Source organism: Xiphophorus maculatus, chromosome 2, assembly GCF_002775205.1.
Source record: "Xiphophorus maculatus strain JP 163 A chromosome 2, X_maculatus-5.0-male, whole genome shotgun sequence".
In the NCBI taxonomy this organism is placed as follows: Eukaryota; Metazoa; Chordata; class Actinopteri; order Cyprinodontiformes; family Poeciliidae; genus Xiphophorus; species Xiphophorus maculatus.
Window position 1 is genome coordinate 8,942,151 of NC_036444.1, and position 7,870 is coordinate 8,950,020.

A 7,870-nucleotide genomic window follows, 5' to 3' on the forward strand; every position below is an offset into this window, starting at 1 on the left:
ACACAAACATGTGGTAAGGTGGGCGGGTGTAAGCTATGTGTTTACTCACGTGTATTAAACGTACATGTTTAGACTTTAGCACCTGCGTGTCTTTTGTATGACTAATCTTATTTTCTCTACAGGTGAAAATATGATCTTGTTTTGTCATCATTAGTCATGAGGCCCAACTGCTGATCTCTAGTGTGTTATTAACAATGAGTAAGATTGAAGAGGTGCAACACAAAATAGAAACTGTGTGTTTTCATACGCTCACTCTGGTATCTCACTACTCTGCTGTCGTCAAACAACTATTTTTGTGTGTGTGTCAGCGAGTTCCCGACTCACAGTGTCTAAATTACAAAGAAACTGATATCAGATAAGAAAATGTGACATTACCAGAAGTACTAACTTTATAACTGAACTGAACTAAAACACTTTTATGTGCTTTATTACTTCTTCTGCTATGATTAGTCAGTTTTACTTTCAGAGATTTTTGACAAGTGCCTTTTTAATGGTAACAGTGGCTTAAAGGAAGTGGTGACAAATTGTTTAAGTTAATAAATTATTGGGTTTATGAGCAGTTACATTTTAATTTAAAGCAACCAAGGTGGCAAGGAGATGCTTAACCGTAGAACACTGGGTCAAAGTTGTAATTTGCCTGAAACTTTGGTCCCTTAACAGTAAAACCATCCACATATCTTTATGGAGTTAGATATACACTCTGCATTAACAAGATTAAGATTTTAATCATGGCACTTGTTTTATTATTTTGAATGTGTTACCATTTATTTGAGAGAGCTGCTGCGCTCAACTGCGGTGCTGCAAAAAACAATTTATTTCTTCTGTTTTTGCTTTCGTGGCTCACACTAAATGTGTCAGATGAAACAAATTTTAAAATTGGACAAAGATGGCCTGAGTGAGTACAGAAAGCATTGGGCACACACACGGTGCCCAATCCCTCTTTGTGTATATATACCTGTTTTACCTGCTTGGAAGCATGAAATGGAGCACAGGATATTGTTATTTACTCTCAGTTAAACTATGAGGAAATTTCACTGGTTTGTGGTTTTCAATGCAAATACAGTTCAGTTGGTTGATGTCATTCCTCAATTAAAGGTCATAGAGGTCATAAAATTTGAATTTGGGAAAAAAGTAAAATCTATAGACTTTCCTGAAAAGTCTTTGTTTATCTTTACTCACATAGGTATGCTCTATTTTTTACATGATATTTTTTTATAATACAACCATTAGGTATGCAGCCTTCTTTTGTAACACAACCACATCTTTTCATTGACTTGAAAAACCCATTATGAGGTTGACAGGTCAGTGGATGTAATTGAGAGTTCGCTATGTTTTTTTTCTGATAAACCTACATTTTGTTTATGTGGTTTGTTTTTGGTTCTCACTTTGTTCAAAATTTAAACTAAGATTTCAGTCTTTTGTCAGCCTTAGATGACATTTTTTAAAAATATTTTGTAATTTCAGATGAAACATGCTGTAAAAAGCATATATAAATATACATAAACTTGCTTACAACAGTTGACAACTAAGCAGAAAAAGTTTTTAAGTGTACAAATAAATATGTCAGTAATGGTATATAAATCTACAAAAGTGTGTGGTTTCTTGTTGCATTTGACATAATGTGTTATTTTAACTATAATTTTTTTGGTTATAGCTCTCAGGAATGTGCAATGTAAAGACGTGAATTTAAGTCGAATCATGTTCCTTAGTTTTTCTAAAAGCTTTGCTTTTTTAAAACAAATTTTCTGTCTGAGTTTCACTTCCTTGCACACTGCAAGGATTTTTGCACTCAGAAACAACAACTGCATAGTACTGCTTTAAAGTTTGGCAACAGCGTCTTTCTTTACTCAAACTTTATCAGCCTCACAGAGTTCAGTATTTTCCACTGATCACCACAACCTTCTGCCAAGAGAAGAAAACCTCATTTAAACTCATTTGTGTTTGAGGCTTTTATAGCAATTTCCTCTGTTGGAGGAGGGGATCTTCTTATTGTTCTTCCACCAGAGCTTTGACACAACAGTCCAAGCAGCCTGATTGTTACAGTGGTCAGACCGCCCTGTGCTCACACAGAGGATCTTTTCCACTGCAAACAGAAGTGAAGAGGCCAATCAAATCGCTGTCCTTGCCTGAGAACATTATGTCAGTGCCAGACAGCGTGTTGTTTGGACACTGCGCACCGGGGGTTGGTGCTAGGATTTGGGAACATACAAAAGCTCTCTTGAATTATCACAATGCTCCAGCTCCACCGATAGATAAACTCCTCTTTGAATTTGAGTTTAAAGATCACTTTTACCGCTGCTTTTGACTTCACTCAGAATCAGTTGTATAATGTTCTCTTCTCTCTGTCTCGCTTGGCTTTCTTGCACTTGACGCCCATCGGTAGCTGATAAACACTCAGTTTCTGTACAGCTCTGGGAAGCAACTCTGTGAAAGAGGAACTATACCCTCTTGCTGTGCTCTCATTAGAAAAGATTGCTAGAGCACCAGATGAAACACAAGAACGCCACTTTTTTTTTGTGGTGAAAGAGTATGTAAAATAATACAGCCAGATGGCCCTCTGAATGCCACATTGCCTTGCTCACACTGAACACTGGGAACTTCACTGTGTGAGCTTTTGTGCACAATACAGAAAATGTGCATTCATCCTCACACAAGGATTTCAGCAGCTGCAGGAAAATAGGCTTTTTTGGTAAAGCATGAGTTGATTCCTCTTAAAACTTTTTTTGTACCGAGTTTGGCTTCACTGACTTTTAAACATGAAAAAGAGAAAATAAGATTATCAGATTTTGCCATGCAAGGAGAGAAACTAAGCAATAGTTTATTAAGGGCCAATTTGAGTAAGCAAGGAAAAACAAGCATGTGTGTCACTTTAATCAGTACTGTTGACTGAGTTATGACTTTTTTTTGTAATTGAATGACTTTACTGTGTTACTTCACTGTTTTAATATTAAAAAGCATAAAATGCATTAAAGGCTAAATTTGTTTTACCTAACAGTTTAATCAAACTTATCAAAATCAATAGTTTCATCACCTATGTAATAGCCCAGTAACTAGAAAGCCGTCATGTTGCAGTGCTTTGTAGCTTTCCTCTTTTTTTTCAATAATGGTGTCGCTTGTCTCTTGCTGGAGGATAAACTAAGGAAGACTGTGTTTGTAGCTCCTGGCTGGATTTCATTTGGCTCAGACCAATGAGCTGCTCAGAGCAGGGGTTTGAATCAAATTGCTGGTTTGCTGAATTGCAGCAATGCTTTTCCAAAAATGCACAACACATGCATTTAGAAGGACATTGCATACTACGATATGATAAAACACTGAGACTCCACAAAGTTATTTTGGATTCATTAACACATACACTTATCAGGCACTTTGTTAGGTTTGTCTGTTCGATTCTATATTTGAAACCTAAAACCATGGCTTGGATCAATCCTGACTTGTATCAACAGATAAGGTTGGTCCTGTTGGTTTAATGTTGTTTGGGATTCTTGGCACACTTTGGGCCCCCAAGCACTAAGTAAGGGTCTGACTATTGTGCTGGTAATGTCCATCCCTTTTTGACCACAGTGTTGCCAATATTCTGACGTTTACTTCCAGCAGGATAATGCACCATATCACAAAGCATCAAACAATCTCAAATAATCTGGCATATTAAACCTGACAATGGATTCACCGTATTCCATTGGAATATTGCTCCTCTCATATATCTGGCCTTTTTGGTCACTCTTTCTGGTAGAATTTGTAGAGTTCATTAAAAATGTTTGGCTGCAAAAAATTGCAGGAAGACAATTTTTTCACTCATCTGCTGTTGATAATGTGAGCGGATGTGCTAGTGAATTAATAATGACATTGTTTAATTGTGTGAATGAACTCAAGAATAGTTGATTGATTGATTGATTGATTGATTGATTGATTGATTGATTGATTGATTGATTGATTGATTGATTGATTGATTGATTGATTGATTGATTGATTGATTGATTGATTGATTGATTGATTGATTGATTGATTGATTGATTGATTTGGGAAGACAATTCCAGATGCCTAATGTTAATTTGCTTTTTCAATTAATGATCCATTTTCATTGTCTTGTTGAAACATCCACTCCCAGTTCTAATTATCTAGATGTGAATCTGGGTTAAAGTTAAAGATTTTGTAAAAACTGTTGGCTTTCTCTTTTTTTTTACTATTTACATTTTCCTGTGCACCCCACCAGTACTGCTAACAGTGACACAGCCCCCATCCTTCCAACATACTGGACATTTGGAATACTGTTTGGTAATTAAAACCCTACCTCCTAAAGTTTACTCCTATCAGCCAAATTACTTGATGGTTCCCCAGAAAAATGTGTTCTTGTTAATGTGGGCAGTAACATATTTTAGAATTGTCCGTTTTGGACAATGATTTCTTCTTGCATCATCTGAGCTCCTGAGCTTCAGTGAAGAATTAAATTGTATTTATGGTGCTTTCTACTTCAGGAACAGGGAGTGACCTTGGTTGTTACTGTACTGTGCCTGAACATCATAACCAACCTTAACATAATGATTTACTTGTACTTAGTTGAACTAGAGCTCTTGGAATCTGCAGTGATTTAGGTTCCAAAGGACTTTTCCAACTTGTGGAAATCTATAATTATCCTTCTTGAATTGTTACATAAATACTTTTTCTGAGTAGGGGTTAACCCAATGTATGCTATCTAATAAAATAAATTATAGTTTAACACCAGCAGAACTACCATCTGAATTCAATCATGATAGCTCATTAGAGGTCAATTTGCATTGACCTTTTCAAGTTAGAAGACTTTCTTGAGCCTTCAGAGTCACTTATTAAAGGATTTGTCTGAATGTATGTTTATATTTGAATTGTATAGTCTGGCCATTTACAAAGAAAATCACTAGTAAATTTAAACGTCTCCAAAAAACTCTTATTTTTTAAACCCCAGCATTTTTTTATTGCATCATCATCTGACCCTGGAAAAGGAGCACAACAGTTAAATCAAAAGAAAAGCTCCAAATTAATATGACCTTAATTCCCACGATGAGAGTCTTTAAACGTCTGACCACACCCAGACACTTACATGTCTATTCTGTTGAGAACGTAATTAAACTCATTTGAGATCCTGTGGTGGAGAATTATTCTCTCTCTGGGGAATCTCAGCAGAGTAAAACCAATAATTTGGCAGCGGTAAATGGTTCAGCTCTCTTCTGGTGTTCTACTTCAAGTCTCAGAACCCTTCCCGTGTGCAAAACTGTTCCAAAAAGATGACATGATGCACATAAAACTTTTGGAAGTAAAACTTCATTTATTCAGCACCTTTCAATATAAAAATCACAAAGTTTTTAACAAAAGATCTATCTTCATCAAACAATAATTACACAGGACAATATTAAATAATAATAATAAAAAACATAGATAATGTTTTCTCATGCCTTCAAAGGAAACCATCGAATCCACTGATCTTAGAGTCAGAGGAAGGAAATTTCAAAGTCTTGCAGACACAGAAAATAATGGCTCTTTCTCCTTTGGTTTTCAATCTTGTATGGAGGTCTATCAGAAGGCTTTGATGACAGGACCTGAGGGCCCTAATGGAGGTGTAATGATGCAGTACTACAGAGATGTAGACCGGTGTCTGATGATGTAAAGCTATCCAGGCCAAAACAATTAACCTTGAAGTGCACTCAATAATCAACCAGGAGCCAATGAAGTTGCATTAGTAATTGAGTCATGTGACAAAGTTTTTAAGATCTAGTCTGAAGCATAGCAACCGCATTTTGTACTGAGTACAGCCAGTCTTAGTTTAACAGCTGAAAAGCGCACTGCAATAATCCAGCCAAAACAAAACAAAAACAGGAATTAAAATTTCCATCTCAGATTGGAAAACTACTGGGCTAAATTTGGCAATGTTTTGCAAATAGTAAAATCGAGATTGATCCAACAATTCTACATGATTCTCAAGCGTAAAACCAGGTTCAAACGTTATTCCCAGGTATTTTTTTTTTTTTTTTACAGAAGAGTTAACTGAATAACCAAGAGGCTGAAGGATCTGCTTTACCTTCATATCTTTGGAACACCAAATTTAAAATGACAGGAAGGGTATGAGTAAGTAGATAATTTATCTTAATGATACAATGCACTTCTGTATTATGGGTGTTTTCATTCATTATTTTTCTCTTCATGTATCACTTAATGATAAGGACAAATTCATTGCCCATTCTGTAGCCTGCTACCTGTAAAGAATGTTTAAGATAAAGTAGATAAAACGATAAATTACAAATTTGTCATCAACTCAACACATCTCTACAATAAGTCCATAACTTTTGATATATTTACAACAGGTGATTATGTAATATTTTTTGTGGTAAAAGAAAGGCTCTCATCTAACTCCCAAATGATCAAATACAGATGTTTTCATTAACATTTGTTAATGTGGTTTTTGTCCTGGTGACTGGAAGGCCACATGTAGACTCTCTCTTTATTTTTATTGACACCAGCAAATGCAGAGAATGATGTGACATAAAAGCTTGTGTAATTCATCTGTCACTTATTAACTTGATAGAGCTGCGGTTGTAAGACTTTTCATAACAACCTCAGTAATTGCTGTTTTTCATGAATCACTATTATGGCAGCCATTTTAGAACATCAGTTCTTAAGAAATTTTGTCATGTGGTGGGTTGTCATTAATGCAAAAAAGAGGAGTAAAGAACATACTTTTTCATTGACTTATTACATGTAATTGAAATATGCCATTTAATCATGCTTTGTTTGTATTTGAAGTTCCAAGTTACTTCAAAGGTAAACAGAAGTTGCCATTTTTAGTGGCAAAGTTAGTGGCTTTTCATCATTCCAGCACCACTAAAGCCACGTACCAAGAACAGATCTCATGCCACAGCTGCAGAAACATGAAGGTCGCTGCATAATCTCCATTTTGTATGTTACTTAACTCTTGCAGAAAAATAGAAGTGGTCTGACAAAGTTCTGTTTGTCAATCTTTGGCAGGCATTAAGGGGCTTTCAGGCTGAATATTTCACTAACTCTGCTGTGCTCTCAAATCCATTCATTTATACTGCATGCTCTGTGCAACAAAGGTTTTGCTTTGCGTAAAACAAAGCTCAAGTGGCGCACAGCTCCCACTTTGCTGTGTAGATGTGAGCAGTTTAGTGGAGCTTGTATTGCACTCTTTCCAAAGCTGGAATTTGCTAAACTTTAACCGTGGTGTGTGGCCGGCTGTATGGTTGGCGGATACTTGTGCAGCCAATGGAGACGAGGTATCTAGCTATCTCATATCTCACAACAAAGTGTTCATTTTTATTGATGGTTTTAGCACAATAAAAATGCATTTGCAGATAAAATATGGCCATCATCTACTTCTAATTATGAAACGTCCACTTTTTTAAAACTGATGCGGTTTAATAGAGAGTGGCACTATCAGAGGTATTTTCAGTTTAGCAACACAGGTTTCCCTGCAAAACACCCAAGGGAAGTTCAGCAAATGCTGCATTCGGTCTGAAAGCCACTTTATCAGGAAATTACGGTAAGTGAATTCATAGGAATAGACCAGCCATCGTATGTCCTACTGCATCTCGTAAACAAACCCAATAAGTATTTCTGGCTTGCCTAGAAGCATCATTCAACTTTAGAAATGCAGAAATGAAGAATCTTCTTTCTCAAATTCCATTATTTTAAATTATATTATATCTTCAAGACAAGAGACTCATATTTAACCAAGTCTTTATAGAAGATTCTGTCCCCATAGAAACCATAGAAAGCTTCCTTCTTTGCAAATTAAACATTTTTGTTGCATGTTGAAAGCAACCATATTGAATGCCACCCAAGTTGGATGTACCAGTAGTGCCAAAAATCATGCCAAAAATGTCTA